The sequence below is a fragment of the Pelmatolapia mariae genome, linkage group LG3_W (assembly GCF_036321145.2).
Source record: "Pelmatolapia mariae isolate MD_Pm_ZW linkage group LG3_W, Pm_UMD_F_2, whole genome shotgun sequence".
Lineage (NCBI taxonomy): Eukaryota > Metazoa > Chordata > Actinopteri > Cichliformes > Cichlidae > Pelmatolapia > Pelmatolapia mariae.
The window spans coordinates 75,410,406-75,429,187 of NC_086229.1; positions in this window are offsets into that span (position 1 = coordinate 75,410,406).

Sequence of the window (18,782 nt, forward strand, 5' to 3'; positions counted from 1 at the left end):
GTTACAGAATACATTTTGGGGCATGTATTCAGTATTCTGTAATGGAATACATTTTAAAAGTAACCTTCCCAACACTGGTAATGACTGATGTTTTCAGCAAGTATACATTGGCTGTTCCCACTCGTGACCAATGTGCTGCTACAGTGGCCCAGGTTCTCGTAACTGAGTGGTTTTCGAAGTTTGGTGTACCTGCCCGTATTCATTCCGATCAGGGTCGTAACTTTGAAAGCTCCCTGATCCAGCAGCTCTGCAAGTTTTATGGTATTGAGAAGTCCCATACTACTCCTTATCATCCGGCTGGAAATGGTCAGTGCGAACGTTTTAATAGGACTTTGCACAATTTGTTGCGGACCCTGCCAGTATCCAGAAAAAGAGACTGGAATGCATGTTTGCCCCTGTTACTCTACTGCTATAACACCACTCCCCATCAGGCTACTGGGGAAACTCCATTTTTATTGATGTTTGGGCAAGAACCCAGGTTGCCAGTGGACTTTCTATTGGGCAGAGTACCGGACCCCATCACTGGAGATGTGCACGAGTGGATTCAGGAGCATAAAGCCCGGCTACAGGTTGTACATGAAGGAGCCAAGGAACGACTGCAACTGGCTGCCGACCGCAGAAAGAGGCACCATGATAAAAAGGTGAAAGAGGCACCATTGAACGACGGGCAGTTGGTGTTCCTGCGCGATTTGAGTGGAAGAGGGAGATGTAAAATCCAAGATCGATGGAAACCAGCGGTATATAGAATCCTGAAGGCACCTAAAGGAGGTGGGGCAGTATATACCATTGCACCTACAGATGATCCTAGCAGTGTGAAGCATGTTCCTCGTACCTTGTTGAAGGCTGTGGTAATGGCAGCTACACCATCAGAAGGGCCTGCTCCGAGCAGTAGCCCACATGGCCCAGAAATATCATCCCCAGAGCCAGAACATGACTCATCAAGTGACAGTGACCTGCTATTCCTGAGCGTAGGAGCTCCTGAAGTAAATGTTTTACCATCTTATAGCCCAGTGGCAGTGATTCCAAGTAGCTCTGAGTTGTTGCTCTCACCAGAAGACCGGCCTTCCGCCGTTCCAGCCACTTGTACAGCTACTCCGAGCGCAGCACCAGTTCTATCTTGCTCTCTTCCTGTTCCCACTATGAGCTCTGATACAAGAAATATGGTGGTGCGAAGAACAACACGGTCCACAGCTGGCCAGCATTCAAACATCCATCATCTCCCAAGACCAACAGGGGAGGTGGCACAAGGGGCTGCAAACTCTATTTCTGAGCTTAGGGTACATGCTGTCTCTGCATTTTTTAGGCCTTGGGATTAACCTGGGTGTCTTTGTAATCCATCGTCGGGGCGACGATGCAAAAAGGAGGGGTAGATTGTGACAGGATGAATGTTATCTCTCGGTCCAACCCACTTTCGGCCTGGCGCATTAGGGGGCGCTAGTATAAATAGTGGCCATTTGAGTGTCCCTGGATCGCTTACCTGTGATCTCCTTTTTGGTCACCTGACTTCCCTTTGGTGTTGCAGAGATTATTTGCGGGTTACTCTTCTGAAGCCTCCATCGCGGCTGGTAGGTGTTTACTCATTGTAGTGTGTATATTACCTTACTTGGTGGTAAACGGCTATTGTTTGTAGGTCGTAGCTGTAGAAGCCTCCTCCGAGCCATTCTGCTCACGTTTTATGACACGGCTTACTCGGTACGTAATCAACTTTTGTGACGCTCTCTGCCTTCTATTGTTCTTTTATAGTAATTATTTATTATGCTTTGCAGGAAGTGTGGGCCTTAGTTTTGCGCCAAGCTACGCGAACTGAAGTACTGCTGCTTTGCTTTGCTGTGCTTTTACCGTCTGTTCCCGTTGCGAGATTTCTTTTCCTGCTGCTACCAGCTGTTACAGTGGACGTCGGTGTGGACAGCGGCCATATGCATGCCGGTTATGGGAGTCAGCTGGCGTGCATATTGATTGACCGTTAACTTGTAGTCGTGCAGACGGCAAGTTGGAGCAATACGGTGATTCCGTTTGCTCCAGATTTTAGAGTTTTATCCAGATTGTATGTTGTTTTCCTGTTGTTTGATTTGTAGTTTGGATTTTTGTTACGCCACTGGTGGGAGGCCCTTTTTCTAGCTGTAGATCACCAGTGTGGTCCTGCAGTTGGGTTATCCCCCAGCGCTACACATTAGTTGGTTGTGATATATTAAAATTTTCTTTGTTTCTTTTATTCAGATGCGGAGCGCCGACGTGGAGGAGACTAGGGTGCCTTGGTGGTGGGAGCCTTTGCGTGTACACACCTGCCTTGTTTAATTTATTAGTGTGAGTGTGTGATAGTGTGTCGCACTTGTGTCTTGGTGTATTTTCTTCTTTTTTTTTGAGTTTGTGTGGCATCCCTGCCCTCCACTGGTAAGCCTCAGCTCTGAATACCTTTTTTAGCATACTTATACACTGATATTTATGACTGTGTTTTAAACGTTGTTTTAATTAATAAATTGTCAACTTATTTTATCATTGAACCTCGTCTCTGTATTGAGTATAACAAACCTGACTGCCTTCTTGGTGATTAGTGTTACCTCCAGTATTCTCTGGGTGAAATTCCCAGGGTGGCGTTGTCTTTTTAAACTGTGAAGCGTACTTACTTTATTTCCACCTTGTGCTGCCACATAAAGCAGGAATTTCTTAAAATGAAATGGGACATGGCTCAGAAATTTAGGGAGTCCAGCTCAGTAGTTTGTATTTTTTAAATTTAATTTAGGACACTACTACAGCTGACAGGCTGTGTTACAGTCAACTTTTATTGTGATCCAGACTGCAATTGCTTATAATTCTGTTTTTTTTACATAAAATATATTTAATAAAGACATTTTGATATTGGAACAAATCTACCTCAGTAGTGCATTTTTGAAACTGTGTTTTGGTCTATTTTTTTAAGCACTTCATCTTTATATTTTCTACGGGAGAAAATGCCCTCGGTGGCATTGTTGCAAACTTAATCGTAACACCCCTTGACCACCACACCACACTTCCTCCAGAATAGTACACACTGGATCTCTTGGATGAGTCGTTACTGCGCTCTTGGGATAATTTTGGCCACTCCTGGGAAGCTCCATCACTGTTCTGTGTTTTCACCATTTGAGTATAATAGCTCTCACTGTGGTTCGCTGGAGACCAACAGCTTTACAAATGGCTTTATAACCTTTTCCAGACGGACAGGTCTTAATTACTTTCTTGTTCATGTGTTCCATCATTTTTCACACAGGATTTTTCCAACCTTAATAATAAAGACCTTTCTTTTAGAAACTGCATTTTGTGTTTACTTGTGCTATCTTTGTCTAACATTTAAATTAGTTTAATGATGTGAAACATCTAAGTGTGACAAACATGAAAGAAAATCAGGAAGGGGACAAACATTTTTTATACCACTGTAAGAACCAGTCTACTCTCCATTCTAACTCTCCATGTTGTAAAGGCTCACCTTTCAGCACATTCACTTCACCAGATGCACCTTGTTTCTTTTCCTCACCTTTGATTGGGTGTGGTGCTTGCCCTTAATTGCACTCACCTGTCACTCGTTATATAAGGACTGCACTCACCTAGACCTCACTCTTTCTTCACTCCCACATGGGGCGGCAGTGAGAGATAGCAGTCCATGTGTGTCTTTCCTTTACCAATAAAATGACAAAACCTGCAAATGATTGATGACTGCTTATTCTCATTCTAATCGGATGAGCCCATGATGATGACTACTTAAACCCTGAGCCTTCCTTCCTCCAAAACATGGTCCTCCGAGCCGGAGCAGTGTTATCATCACGGATTCACAGCAGCCATTGACGGAAGATTTGAGACGTTCCGGTCGTGAAAGGCGACCTCCTACCCACCTGCAGCAGTATGACGTTCAGTACCCTGGAAGTATAAGTGCTAGATGTGATACAGAGAGTCAAACAGAATGGCAGCATAGTGACACAGACACACATGGGCTGCAGGATCCTGATGAAGAGTCAGAAAGCCAACTAGAGACATCCCCTGCTCCTTTACCTACCAATCAAGATGAGGTGATGAGGGAACTCCTGGTGACGATGAGGGAGATTAGGCAATTTATGATTCAATTATCTCCTCCCCATTCTCGCAGTTCCTCCAGATTTTCAATTCACACTGTCTCATCTGATGAAAGCAAATCCTCTGTATGCGGTTTACAAGCCATTCCCCAAACACATCAGCAACATGAGCAGTTCCCAGTGATTGATCCAGCCACATGTCAATCACCCTCTCAGCCCCCACAGGTTAGCCGTCACTCTGGTGCAGTTCTGGCTGCCAGCCCTCCTTTCCCTAATTCAACAATATTAGATGCTGCAGTTCCTTCAAGTGGTTTGCCTAGACCAGTTTTTCCTACACCAGATGAGACTCCTTTTAATTTCCTGGCCACACCACTGCAAGGTCCGCACCAGATTTCCTGTGTTCAACCTGCTGTTCCTCTAGATGAAGACCCCGCTCAACCTCTCATTTGCATTCCAGAACCAAAGCAGCAACCAGCTACATCCAATGGCTTACATGAACAGAAACCTTTGGTACCTGTTACTGCTAGCTCGGGTCACTCCTCTAGCATTAGAACACATGTGTATAAGCTTGAGGGTCCTTCTTTCCCAGACCTTACCAGTGAAGATGAAATCCAGTACAGGCTGTTACGAATGGCCCTTACTAACCTTCTTGACCCTCATGAGACAGAGCACTTCAAATATCACGTCCTTCTCGATCATCTGAAAGTAGACCAAGCTAAACGGTTAGCTATTTCCTTTTCCTATGCTCCTGACCCATACACTCAAGCCATCAAAGCCCTTGATGAGCGTTATGGGCAACCCAGACAGTTAGCATTGAAAGAGCTACGGAATATACTGGAGCTTCCTCCTATCAGAGCAGGTGATGGTCGGACTCTGGATAACTTTGCTCTTCATGTGCAAGCTTTAGTTGGTTTGCTTAGCACTATGGGTGATCAAGGACGGACAGAACTAAATTGTGGCTCCCATGTCGATCGCCTACTTGAAAAGTTGCCTGCAGAGCATTCCAGTCGCGTCAAACGGCACATTTACAGGGAACAAGGAGATATGATGTATGACTTACCTTTGTTCTCGTCCTGGTTGCAAATGGAGTGCAAGTGTCAACCAAGAAAGGACAGTCCTGTTTCATCCTTTAACCAGCCACGACCTGCCCACAAGTACACCTCTCCACTCACAACAATATTACATGGGACAAATGCATCCGATCCTGTACAGGCAACACAACCCATCATAATGACTAAGGCAAGATGTGCATATTACTGCTCACCTGAACACCACATTAGCAAGTGCCCTGAGTTCATTAACAAGACAAAGGATGAGAAAATAAACTGGATAAAGAGAAACAAACGGTGTTGGCGTTGTGCTAGAACTCATCAGGCTGCAAAGTGTGATCTGAGGAAAGCATGTGCTACCTGCATGGGACGACATCTACAGATCCTGTGTGAGGTGAATCAGAGATCTAGAACTGAAGTTAATCCTGTAGTGAGGACACTGTACTTTGATAAACCTAGTGACTGTCCTAGTGTACTATTAAAAGTTGTGAAAGTGCTCCTGCGTAATGGCAAAAGAACTCTGGAAACATATGCAATACTTGATGATGGCTCCCAACGTACCATGCTTCTGACATCTGCAGCTCAGCATCTCCACATAACTGGGAAAGCTGAAAATTTATCACTCAGAGCTGTCCATCAAGAAGTTGAAACCATTCAAGGTTCTTCTGTGAGTTTCAAGATTTCTCCCATCGCACATCCAGAGAAAACTTACACAATTAATAATGCCTTCGCTACAAGTCACTTAGCACTTTCAGACCACACCTACCCCATATCATCTCTCCAACGGAGATACAAGCATCTCCAAGGTATCCCATTACCCTTTATTAACAAAGCAGCTCCAGTACTGCTCATAGGCTCTGATCATACCCACCTTATTACGCCTATTGCACCAGTTAGACATGGACCATTTGGATCTCCTGCAGCAGTCAAAACCCGCTTAGGATGGACACTCCAAGGTCCAATCACAGACTTCCAACCCCAGAGCAGTTCTGCACATGCCCAATGTTTGTTCACATCTTCCAGTTCAGGTTCAGGTGAACCGCTCCAGCACATCCTCGTGTCCACTGATGACTCTGAATTCATTCAGCCACCTCCTACTCTACCATCAGCAGTATCTACGTTGTCACCTGCAGTGCCGCTATCACCAGTTCCACCGCCTGTGGCTACCATTCCGCCAGTGGTCAGGGCGCCACCTGCTCCTGCATCACCTGGTCCTGCATCACCTGGTCCTGCCCCTGCCAAGTCCCGTACAATGCCCCCAGCACCTGTAAAACTGCCTGACGGTCTGCAGGTCTGGGCCTGCAGGTGCATCCCACGCGGTTGGCATTTGGACCTGCTTTGCTGCCACCACATGGTCAGCCCCATGAACTGTCTGGCCTGCGTTGTCGACCTCCAGGTCGAACCCCTGAACCTATATCAGACCTGTAGCATGTCTGATTTCTCTGCCCCCGCTTCGTGAAAAAGAGCGACTCTAATCCTTTGAACATATTTCTCATTAGAAATATGGGGGCGGCTGTTGTAAAGGCTCACCTTTCAGCACATTCACTTCACCAGATGCACCTTGTTTCTTTTCCTCACCTTTGATTGGGTGTGGTGCTTGCCCTTAATTGCACTCACCTGTCACTCGTTATATAAGGACTGCACTCACCTAGACCTCACTCTTTCTTCACTCCCACATGGGGCGGCAGCTGAGAGATAGCAGTCCATGTGTGTCTTTCCTTTACCAATAAAACGACAAAACCTGCAAATGATTGATGACTGCTCGTTCTAATTGGATATACCCATGATGATGACTACTTAAACCCTGAGCCTTCCTTCCTCCAAAACACTCCCCTTTAATCTGGCCTTGGGACCAGCACTAGCAATACTTTGGGATGTGGTTAATACCAGTAATAATTAGAATGAGGAGAAAAACAACTAGAAGGAGAAACATATTGATCCCTAATGAAGCAGCCAAAACATGAAGTTTGTTGGATGTAATATTATGTGAAAAAAAAAATTCAATAGATCAAAAATCTAAATGTGAAAAAATAAAGAACTTACATTTTAAATGAATGCAGGCATCGTGTTATGAGAAAATAAAGATTTTCTCTGACCTTGTGTTAGATGTGTTAATAAATAACTCCTTCAAAAAATGAACATGTAATCTGATTACCCAAATAACATCCCTTTATCTCATTATGATCATGGGCTATGTTTCAAATGTTTAAGATATTAAAATCACTGACCTGAGAGCAGAACGATGAGCAGTAAACAGGTTTCTTCCATTCTTGGCATCTGTACAACAGATATAGTCAAATAATTATTATTGTACCATAATTATTATCACCCATTTTTTTTATTTAAGATTCATTATCTCCAGTAAAACAAGGTAATGTATAATAGGTTTCTTAGACCATAATTTGGTACACATGTCTAAAATAATTATTTGTAATACTTTTGGAATACTTAAAATCTATAATCTATAGATCTATAGTCTTGACAAAATTGGACACCCAAAACCTGAGTTTCTATTTCAAAATGTTTAAATCAGAGTAATAGATTAATGATGACTTACCTGACAACTTATCTTTTGATCTGCTGACTAAAGCTGACTTTCAAAGAGGTTTTTCTTTGTTCTTCACACATATTTTACTGTCAAATCCGGTCACGTGAAGGGAGTGAATTTTCAGTATAATTTGGGTGTCTCTAACCAATGTATTTAAATCACAAATACAAACTTACTTTCTGACAGCGGAGGATGAGACACCTTTCCTGGCCTGAAGACAGTGGATCTTATTTTATATTTTTAATCTTGCTTCTACTGTTTCTGCAGGAATGTACAATGTAATAGATATATTGACCAACAATCAAATCACCAACATACCATGACCAACAATGGTCATGTGACCCTACCAATGTTTCTTTAGAACAAAAATGATGGTGCTCAGGGCTTAAAGAAAACACATGAAGGTGACTAAAAGGTGACTCTGCCTCACCAAAATGCAAATCATTAGGAAAATCAAGTTAGTGTAATATGAAACGAATGGAAATAAGCTTGTGCAGGTTCTGGGAACAGACAACAGAGGTGCTGGTAACAAGCTGTTAGTGGCTTAAAAATGTCATCTTTAAAGTGGAGGGACTGATTGCAGAGTATTAGATATGGTAATGAGTACATTGGAAGATTACCACTGTATTAGCATTGTCAGTAAGTCAGTATGATTCTTCAAATAAATATCACTTCTACAAGATGATCTCATATCAATTATTTGAGATTCTTCTTTATGCAACTTTCTACAGAGGAAGCCAGACACTGCTCATCCACTAGCAAGCTTAGATCCTTTCTGGATGTAGAACATTGAAAAATGACTATAATAGTACTAATAATAATGTACTTCAGCCCTATGTTCATGTGACAGTTTTGTTTTTTTGTTTTTTTCCCTTTGTGACAAAACTTGCGATGTCTTAATGTTTATTTATTGGGAATAAATGTGTTGTTAAAAAAAATCAAAAAATAATAATGTATTTTAGTATTATTTTCCTAGCACAGGTTACAATGAAAACAAGTTTAAATGTGACGTGTTCTTGATGCTATGATGTTACAGTGGCATGCACAAACACTGAGCGCTTCAAAAGTCTGACTTGTCAATAAAGTTACATTATGTAAAATGTTCAGATCTCAGTAAATTGCAGTAAAGAGGTTCTGCTTTCTTATCCTTTCCAATCCCGGTGCATGATTCTAGCTACAGTGGCTGGTTTAGGACAAACATGTGTTAATAAGCCATCAAAAACATAAAATTTAGACAGCATCCTGTTAGGGTACCTGGGTGGCTGACTCAGTGTTTTTGTGTTTATGGTTTTGAATCATGTTTATTAATTATTGTTCTCTCCCAGCATAGTTATCCGCATTTCTAGTCTTGGTTGTCTGGTCCCGTTAATGCCTGGTCTCGTGTCCTGTTTGTCTGGGTCTTGCCTCTGTGTGTCCCCTCCTGTTAGGTTAGTGTTGTCTTCATGTTTATCTGTTTGTTCCCATAGTCATGTCTCTGTGTGTTGGGCTCTCGCCCTCTCTCGTCTCTCGGGTTGTGTTGTTTACGTCGTCTCAGTCTTTAGGTTTACGTTATCTTGCCTCCCTGCTGTTCCATGTCCTGAGAGTATAGTTTTGTCTCTGTGTTTATTCCCTTGTTCCACAGCCGTGTATCTGTCACTCCCACTGTTGCCTGTGCCATTCATGACATATCCCATAATGGTTGCAACTGGTGTGTTTCTACTACTGTTTGTGTACAAATTAAATTTTTGTATACACCACATTTTATGTATTTGAATAATATCAACACTTAGTCATGGTTCACCTCAGCTGTCAATGCCAGGTGAGAAGCCTCTAACTTTATTTACTCTGGAAGAGGCTGTCAAACTTTGCATAAGGAGTCAAATATCAGTCAATGAGTCAGTGAAGCTCACTTCTGACAGACGACAGTGATACTGACGTAAGTTATTGAGTGTATCATGAATCCTTTTGTCAGTAAATGCTGCTGACTTTGCCCACGCTAGTCTCTGTTAGCTGCAGTTAACCACTAGTGAAACTCTTTGAAGCTGATGTCACTTTGTTGAAGTCAAAGAGATTGAGATCACCTGGCTCAGCTCTGTCCAAAAGTGGAATTAACATCCAGCTTTTTATGGTTAAAGTGACGCTAAAACAGAGGATATCTATATATGATGCTGCTAATAGTTAATCCTGCATAATTTTAATCAGAATATAATTAAAACAATAAATCAGAATAACTCTAATCAATATGATGATTAAAAATGTAGTTTGAGTAATGAAATGATTTAAATGCTTTAGACTCTATGAGCAGTGTTATGACCTGGGTGTTTGACCTTGGTCTGTGTCCTGAGACGGCCAGAGGAGGAGACTGAGAGCACAGCAGGCACAGGTTGTGTGCAACATTGTGAAAAGACAGAAATCTCTGACTTTATGTATGTTTTTAAAAAAATAATTACATTTTGAGTATTTTTTTATTGACAAGTACAGAGTTTACAGAAGAAAACACATTTATACACATTTTATATTATGCGTTTATATGTGTTACAATGTAGTAGTTACAGTGCATTTATACATTTATACAAATGCATTGTAACTACTATTACTACTACTGTAATTATCAGGATGTCCTAAAAACTCCCTGAAAAGCCTTCAGTGAATCCAAAATGCTGCAGCAAGACTACTGACTCTCTTTCACAGCGTTTGTTTTATCCTGTCTTCCTTCTCTCAAGCCAACCAGTTGCATCAGATGGCCGCCCCTCCCTGAGCCTGGTTCTGCTGGAGGTTTTTTTCCTGTTAGAAGGGAGTTTTTCCTTCCCACTGTTGCCAAAGTGCTCAATCATGTCATTGTTGGGGTTTTCTCTGTGGTATCATTGTAGGCTTATGTAGGCTGCAAACACTGTATGTTGTAATCAGAGGTCCCAGGCTCTTGCTCTGACAGTAAGGCCTTAAAAATGCAGTGTGTAGTAACCAGTGGGTGACGACTCAGTGACTTGGTCCCTTTTTTTACATGCAGTGTTTGGGTGGGAGTACATCAAGTTTTAGGTTGCACAGAAATTTTATTGTCAGGGTCGGAAGCATTTAAGTCTAAACTAGAGGCTGCACATTCACCACATCACACGATGTGATAACAACCCCAAACTTTGCTGATTCTAACTGTATACTGAAGATTAAGGCTTTTTTTTGTTAAATATAAATTCCTTAAATCTATAATCAAGCAGTTTGAGAACATCAGGGTTGTATTAAGAAATTTTATTAGTCCCAGAGGAAATGATGAGGTCGCAGTTGCTCCAAGGCAGTAAAAACATGAACTAACTCAACTAAATTACATAAAACTGGTGGTAGGCTTGAACTTATTTACCACTTGTGCCTTAAACATATTGATAATTTATCCCATGTTATTTTACAGTTGGTCATAATGCTTTAGTTTAGACATTGCTGGTGTAACTTTGCTCTACATACCATCCTGGGTTTGTTTCTGGTAGCATCATGTTACAGTTGACATCCATGCATATGCTTTTAAAGCAAATACCACTCAACCATCAGGTGATTTGAATCTTCTTCCGTTGACAGGTAAATTTCTGGTGCATTATGTTTGCTTGTTGCTTTGGTTATACATAGCTTTGTTTGTCCTTTTGTTCTGGTCCTTTATCCAAAACAGGTGTGTGGGAGGGGCCAACCCAGCAGTTCCTGTTTATAGGGGCATGACGTCATTGATTGCATCACTGGGTACAACCAAATGAAGGTTTTTTCTTCTGTACGGTATTGTTTATTTTCTTTAAAGTAACCTTTTGAATTGTACTGTATGCAGTGTTTTACTTTTCAAACCATTTAGCTGTATTTTTGAGTTTGTCAACTGGATGAATAATCTTATTCCTGTTTCTTTGTTTAGATTGTAGATTGTTGTAGATTGTTTGGTCTACTCTATTTCTTAAAGGTAGAGACTAATGAGGTTCAGGTGTGTGTAAAGTTCTGTATAAAGAAAGTGAGATTTTGACAATGGGGGTTGTTTTAAGATAGTAGATGTGAGGAAATAAAGCAAACTTAAGAGGAATTCTGCTGATGCTGTCTACATACCACTTTCCTTACCACTTGCTCTACACTACCTCACAAATACAATATATTACAAAGTTACAAAATATAAAAAATAGCCCTAATATCTAAGTGTATTGCACAAATTAAACACACATGGTTGATCAGGGGCGGATCTAGAGGGGTGGTATAGGGTGGCATGCGCCACCCTAAAATTAACTCTTGCCACCCCTAGTAACACATGACAGTGTTGCTTATTAAAATAAGATAGCATTAACAGTGTTGGAAAGGTTACTTTAAAAATTTATTGCGTTATTTAATGAGAGTAACGTATTCTGAATGCCTTGGATTACTTAATATATTATCAAATTTTTTACAACTACATGAATGTACTATTGCTGTGTGATTTATTACTATTACTGAAGGCTACTCGCCATACCAATACCAACTACATATTTAAATCTTAATATAAAATAAGTAACAGTAGGGTGGACATCAGGTAAGGCTGCACTTTTTGCAGCGATCTCGTATAGAAAACTATTCAATGCATATATAAAACATGTAACAGGGCAGCCCTTAGCGGCTGGAAACACAGTGAGATGGACGAAGGCAAGTGTAGTGGAACAAAAGTATTTATTTGCCATACAGCTCTCCTCACAACAATTCACTTGTCGAGCTTCTTCACAGCACAATATCCCTTCTAATGACAACCGGCAGCCTTAAATATGTTCAGCTGTCACCGACTTAACCATTATTCCACTCTTAGGTAAATTCTTAAATCCCAACCTTCCACCACAGTATATAATATATGAATTAGAATAAATAAATACATAAATACATTTCACATTTTCATATTAATAAATATTTCACACTTTAATGTTACACCAAACCCAATATTATAAAAACCCAGAAACCCAAGCACAAAAAGATTCACCACACTCTCTTTACCAATGGTCTCTCCCGGAACCTTTAAATGGTGTCTGGACCCCCGGGGAAACATTTGCCCAAACACCTTGAAGAGGACACAGGCAAGAAAGGTGAGTAATCATTATCTTACAAACACTTATTTGCACCACTTTTATTCCTAGATTTCACACACACATTTGCATTAGTTTTCCTTACTGGTAAACCTTAATCACAATCTCAATCACCATTCTTCTTTCCTGACAGACAACCACCACATTCCTTGATGAGGAGCAGCTGTGCAGGATCTGAATCAAGGCTACCAACTGATTTTAAAATTCCCAATAAATAATCAATAAATATTTAAACTTCTTGTGTGCAAATGTTTTACTGTGCAAATCCATGCTTAAAGTGCAATGCTAAATAAAGTGCTTGATAAGGTGCTTTTAATAAAGTGAAAGGTGTGCTCCAAAGTGCTATACAGATAATATAATACAAATACATGTAGTAAGGAAGTCCTCTTCCTTACAAACAGGTCCGTGGTTCCGAACCGTAGTAAAGGGACCTCTGGCTAGTACGTCGGGTTCCGTGTCGGGCTCCATTTTGGGCTCGTAGCCGACAACTTTACATTATTGTCTGGGTCAACTTTGCTAGCGAGAGACAGAAAGAGGCGTTGAAAGGCTGCTTCAACTGAACTTATTGTTTCGGAAGAAAACACGAACACAGTGTACAGTCGAGTCTTAATAGCTTACTTACAACTGAGCTACACTGCCCATGAGGCTACATTTTTTAGGGCTATGCCTGTAACACTCTGCCTATTGCCTACATATTAAATAATTTTTTGAACAATAATTTTTAAAAAATATTTCGTCACGTCATTATGCGGGCCACAAGTAGAGGTGACATAGAATAGAATAGAATAATCCTTTAATTGTCCCACAAGGGGAAATTTGGGTGTAACAGCAGCAAGAAAGACCTATACAAACAAACAGTACACAAGACACAAAACAGAAACATACACAATTTTTACATTTTTACATGAAGGACAATGGTTACCAAAAACAGAGTACTGTACCGTTATTAAATTAAATACAATTAAATACAGATAAGAGGCAAACCCTGGTTATAGTGTGAATCGGTTGATCAAATAGTGCAAGTTACAGCGCTGATGTAAACATCTATGTTTGTTGGAAGCAGTTTTGATTGTACAGGGAGGAAGGACCTGCGGAAACGCTCCTTCATGCATCTAGGATGCAGCAGTCTGTCACTGAAGCAACTCTGCAGTTCAGCAACATTTCCATGCATGGGGTGGGAGACTCTGTCCATCAGAGATGTTATTTTGGCCAGAGTCCTTCTCTCTCCCAGCACCTGCACTGGGTCCAGGGTGCATCCCAGAACAGAGCTGGCCTTCTTGATGAGTTTATCCAACCTCTTCCTCTCAGCTGCAGATAAACCGCTGCTCCAACATACCACACTGTAAAAAATGACAGATGCCACCACAGAGTCATAGAAGGTCTTTAAAAGCGCTCCCTGGACTCCAAATGACCTCAGCCGCCTCAGCAGGTAGAGTCTGCTCTGACCCTTCCTGTAAAGAGCATCGGTGTTGTGGCTCCAGTCCAGTTTATTATTCAGGTGAACACCCAGGTACCTATAAGAGTCCACTATCTCAATGTCCACTCCCTGGATGTTCACCAGTGTCAGTGTGGTGGGTCTGCATCTCCGGAAATCCACCACCCAGTCCTTGGTTTTCCTGGCATTGATCAGCAGGTGGTTCTGACATGGGCCGCCAGATTGAGACACAGACATTAGAGCCTCTTAATGTGTTTTGTCTGGGTTTCCACCAGTGTGGAATTATCAAAAATAGAGAGGGCATAGCCTAACATATGAAACAGGAAAAGACCGCCGTGTAATCCCTATATTTCAACAAAGTAACTGTATTCTAAATACCACCTTTTTAAACGGTAACTGTAACGGAATACAGTTACTCATATTTTGTATTTTAAATATGTAACACCGGTACATGTATTCCATTATTCCCCAACACTGAGCATTAACACTTTGAGCCTAGCTACAATTAACACTGAATATAAATTCTGAAACTGAATATATTGCATAGTGTTATCCCCCCTACGCCATTAATAAATGGTTCAACCCACTGTTGTCAGTGGCAACTGATGCCTATAATTGTGCCAGAGCACATTTTGAATCAACACCACGGGCATTTCAGATTTCACACAGGTGGCTGGTTGTTACAGTCTGGAAATGGAATGAAGGTGAGTGTTATTAACCCTCTGTGTGCCGAACCTCCAAATCACGTGACTGATTTAAGCTGACATAGTGACAAGCTGCAGCCACGCTGAGTCTCTATTGCAGCTTGTGTTGAAAGCTCGAACTCCAAAGTGTATACCAGTTTTTAAATTTTAATGACAGGCCACTAAATCCAGAGTTATGATTAAAAAAAATAAATAAGCAGTGCTTTTTTCTAAATAATATCATCACGTTTAGTGCGGATTAAAAAAAAACAAACTACCTCTTTCCTATTGGTGGAAAAATGTACCATGTTGACCAATAAAAAAAAATGGCAACACATGGGATTTGGTTGTTTAGGAAGAGGGGAAGGTTTTCGGAGTGACAGCAGCGAGACAGTTTTTTTTTTTTAATGGCACAAATAATTTGGGGGGCATCTTATTGTGACACCTGATTATTCTCTCATTTAAGTTATAGTAGTACTTTTAAACAGTTGTACAAAATTAAAAAACAAAAAAACACCTGATGCATTGGCTGGATTTTTACATAAATAGTTGTATTGTGGTGGACCACTAGAGGGCCCCCGGTGTTAGTGTGTGTGCACCCCCTCAACCCCGCAAAACTGTCCATTGCTTGGGAGGAGTTTGCGGCCATGGAGCGGCTTGGCATTGTACAGCGCTTGAACAGTGCCTGGGCCTCTCAGCTTCACATGGTGCCCAAATTGAACAGTTGGCCGCGGCCATGCTGAGATTTTCTCCGTTTAAATAATGCTGTGGAGAACGACCATTACCCCATTCCCCACATTTAAGATTTTTCCGCCCATCTCGGCAGGACCTCAATTTTTCCTAACACTGACTTGGTGTGGGGGTTTCACCAGGTTCCCATGTGTGCCGACGATGTTCCTAAAACCGCTGTCATTACCCCCTTTGGCCTGTTCTCTTTTTTGTGCATGCCATTTGGCCTGAAAGGTGCCGCCCAGATCTTTCAGCGACTGATGGACTCTGTCTTGCTCGTGCTGCCTTTCGTCTTCATGTACCTAGATGATATATTGGTGGCCAGCTGCTCGGCGAGCCAGCACGAATCCCATCTGCTACAAGTTTTTCAGGGTTTGGCAGAGCACGGCCTGATCATCAACCCTTCCAAGTGCCAGTTAGGATTGCCAGTCCTCATACTGTCATAACACATACATATAGGGTCTTGGGGGTGGGCACGTTATACAGCGTCCAGAGGATGGTCTGTGTATTCAAACCCACCTCTGGCGCTGGTGCCCTACCCTCAATTTTAAATGCATATAGACACTGAGGGTTTTCAGGAGGAGCTGTGTTGCTCTCTGGCAGGAAGCACCATGCCCTCCTGTGTTTTAAATGCACTTTAGAACAGCATGCAGCAAGACTACATATGCGCGGGCGGAGGGAGGTTTGGGGTCTTCACTCACCCCCGTTCTGTTAACCGTCAGGGCTGGGGGGCTTGGAGGAGGTGCTGGCCGTTGGATTGGGGTGTGGGATGCGGGGCCTCCCTGCTACTGTCGTGGTGTGTGGAAAAAGCGGACTCGAGCGCAGATCTCCTTGCAATGAGACAGTGAATTTATTTACTGTCTCATTGCAGTAAATAACAGTCCAGTGAAATCCCTCGGCCGTGGCTCCCCGTGGTCCATTCACCCAGCTCCCGTGTTCTCCTCTCCACCTCCTGGTGCGAAAGACAAAAAAAGGAGTAAACAGCAATTCGAAAGCGAGTTGGAAAGAGCACACGATCAAAACACTACTAACGAGCTTAGTCTAATGATCCAGCGCTGACTGAAGACTGGTCACCGTGTTAAATACACCGGGGTCTGATGGTGGATAATTCACACCAGCTGGTGAATGTTAATTACTCGGCGGTGTGCCGAAGCGCCAAACGGAGCTACTTCCGGGTCGGCGGACCTGCCTCCGGAGAAGCGCGGCTCCATCAAAATAAACACAAACATAAATGATCAGGTCGCCCAGCAGGGCTGGTCAGACCATGACAGCTACTGCAGATAAGGAGGCGGTCTGCTTTCCTCCACCCCAGAGAGAAGGGTTACATCTCCTGGGTCTGGGTACGGTTTGCCTCTCTAGGGGCAGGGATACCTGGACCTGGGATACAGAGTATGTTTGGGGAGTGTGAATGTGTGTACAGTGTCTATTTGTGTCTGTCTCCATGTCGGGTGAGTGCAGAGTATTTGTTAGTGTATATGGGGGTGGGAATGCACGTTTGTGTCTGCGTGCGCCTTTTCGTCTGTGTCTATGTGTCAGCTTGGGTCTGACTCCACCTCTCTGGGAACATCTCAGGCTCTCCGAGGTATGGAGACCTATCTCCCCTCACGACATGAGGGTGATGCCCTCAGACGTTGGTGTGTTGGTGGTTCTTGGTGTCTGGGGCTGGGCGCTCATGTATGTACCGACTCACTCCTGGTGGCCAATTGGCGGGGCCTGGCGCCTGTGGCCCGACTGGGCCCCTTCCGGGGGGTTGGGGTGCCCTCAGGCCTCTGGCCTCTGGGCCTGTCCTCTGGTCCTCTCTGGCGCAGCTGGCTGCCGGCAGAGCCCGCAGGCACGTCACTGCAAGCTCCGTGGCTCCTGGGTGACCTCTCGTTTGGAGCTCTCCTCGGCTCTTCCCAGGAGGGTGGCATGGTTGCCCCTTTGGTGGTCCTCCTTGGGTCCTCGTATTCTGGGGCCTCTGGATGTCTGGGGCCTGGATCTCCTCCATACCTGCTTCATGCCCTGGGGGACGGGGCTATGGCTCCCCACACTCCCTAGCAGATCATTACATGAAGAAACCTTTTGAATACAAGTCTGCTGATCCACACAGGTGTACAAACAGGTGTTCACAGACACAAACTACACCTTTCTTGGCTGCTACCTCAAAGCACATTGTGCGCTGTCGATCTTGCATGCTGCACAATAACATGTAATATTTAGTATCTACTGTTATCTACTGTTAGCTAGTTTATTGTGATGGTGTTGTATTTATTATGTTGCTCTTTCTTGTTTGTTTTCTCTTCTGTTTTTTCTTATCTCCATACAGGTGATCCAGGTGTTTTGTTTGTTTTTCTTTTTTCTTTTCTTTTTTTCATCTTCTCCCCTTTCTCACAATCTCTTCTCCCCTCTGTTTTTCTTTCTCTCCCTCCCTCTCTTTCTTTCATTCTTTCTTCCTGTCCTCTCCCCCAGTCATGTCTGTCCCGTCTGTAACAACCGAAAATCAAATCAAATAAATACCTAATTATAGGTCAATCAAATGGACCAATATGGCAAGGCCATGATGATCCATTTGGTAAAGTAAAGCCACTTGGCATCTTTCTTGGCCTTCAGACAACAAGTCCAATGGCTAAAGATCCAAACGGGACAGGCAAAAAAAAGAAAAAAAAGAAAAATGGATTGCCAGTCCTGGATTTCCTGGGGAACCACATTTCCCCTGACAGTGTGGTCCCGTTGCCAGACAGGGTCTGGGTCACAGCTTTTCTGCGGTCCACGTCGGTTAAAGTGTTGCAGGAGTTCTTGGGGATGATCAGTTTTTACAAACACTTTCTCCCCAGAGCTGCTCACCTGCTGCAGCCGCTCTACACTGCTTTGAAAGGTAAAACAGCCAAAGATCCTGTTGACTGGCTCCCAGAACGTATTCAGGCTTTTCCGACGCTAAGTCTGCACTGGCTAACGCCACCCTGCTGGCCCACCTGTTTCCATCGGCGGAGATCGCGTTGACCACCAACATGTCAGATGTAGCAGTCTCTGGTGTCTGGCAGCTGCTCGCCTTTTTCAGTCGTACGCTTGGGGACACCGAACGCAAGTACAGTGTTTTCAACAGGGAGCTGCTGGCCCTGCACCTCACGACACGACATTTTCGTTTTGTTGTTGCTTTACCGTGCACTTCGACCACAAACCCTTGACCTTTGCAATATCCAAGGTCTCTGACCCATGGAGTGCGCGTCCATTTCAGAGTTTACGACAGACATTCAGCACATGGCTGGTAAGTCCAAACACA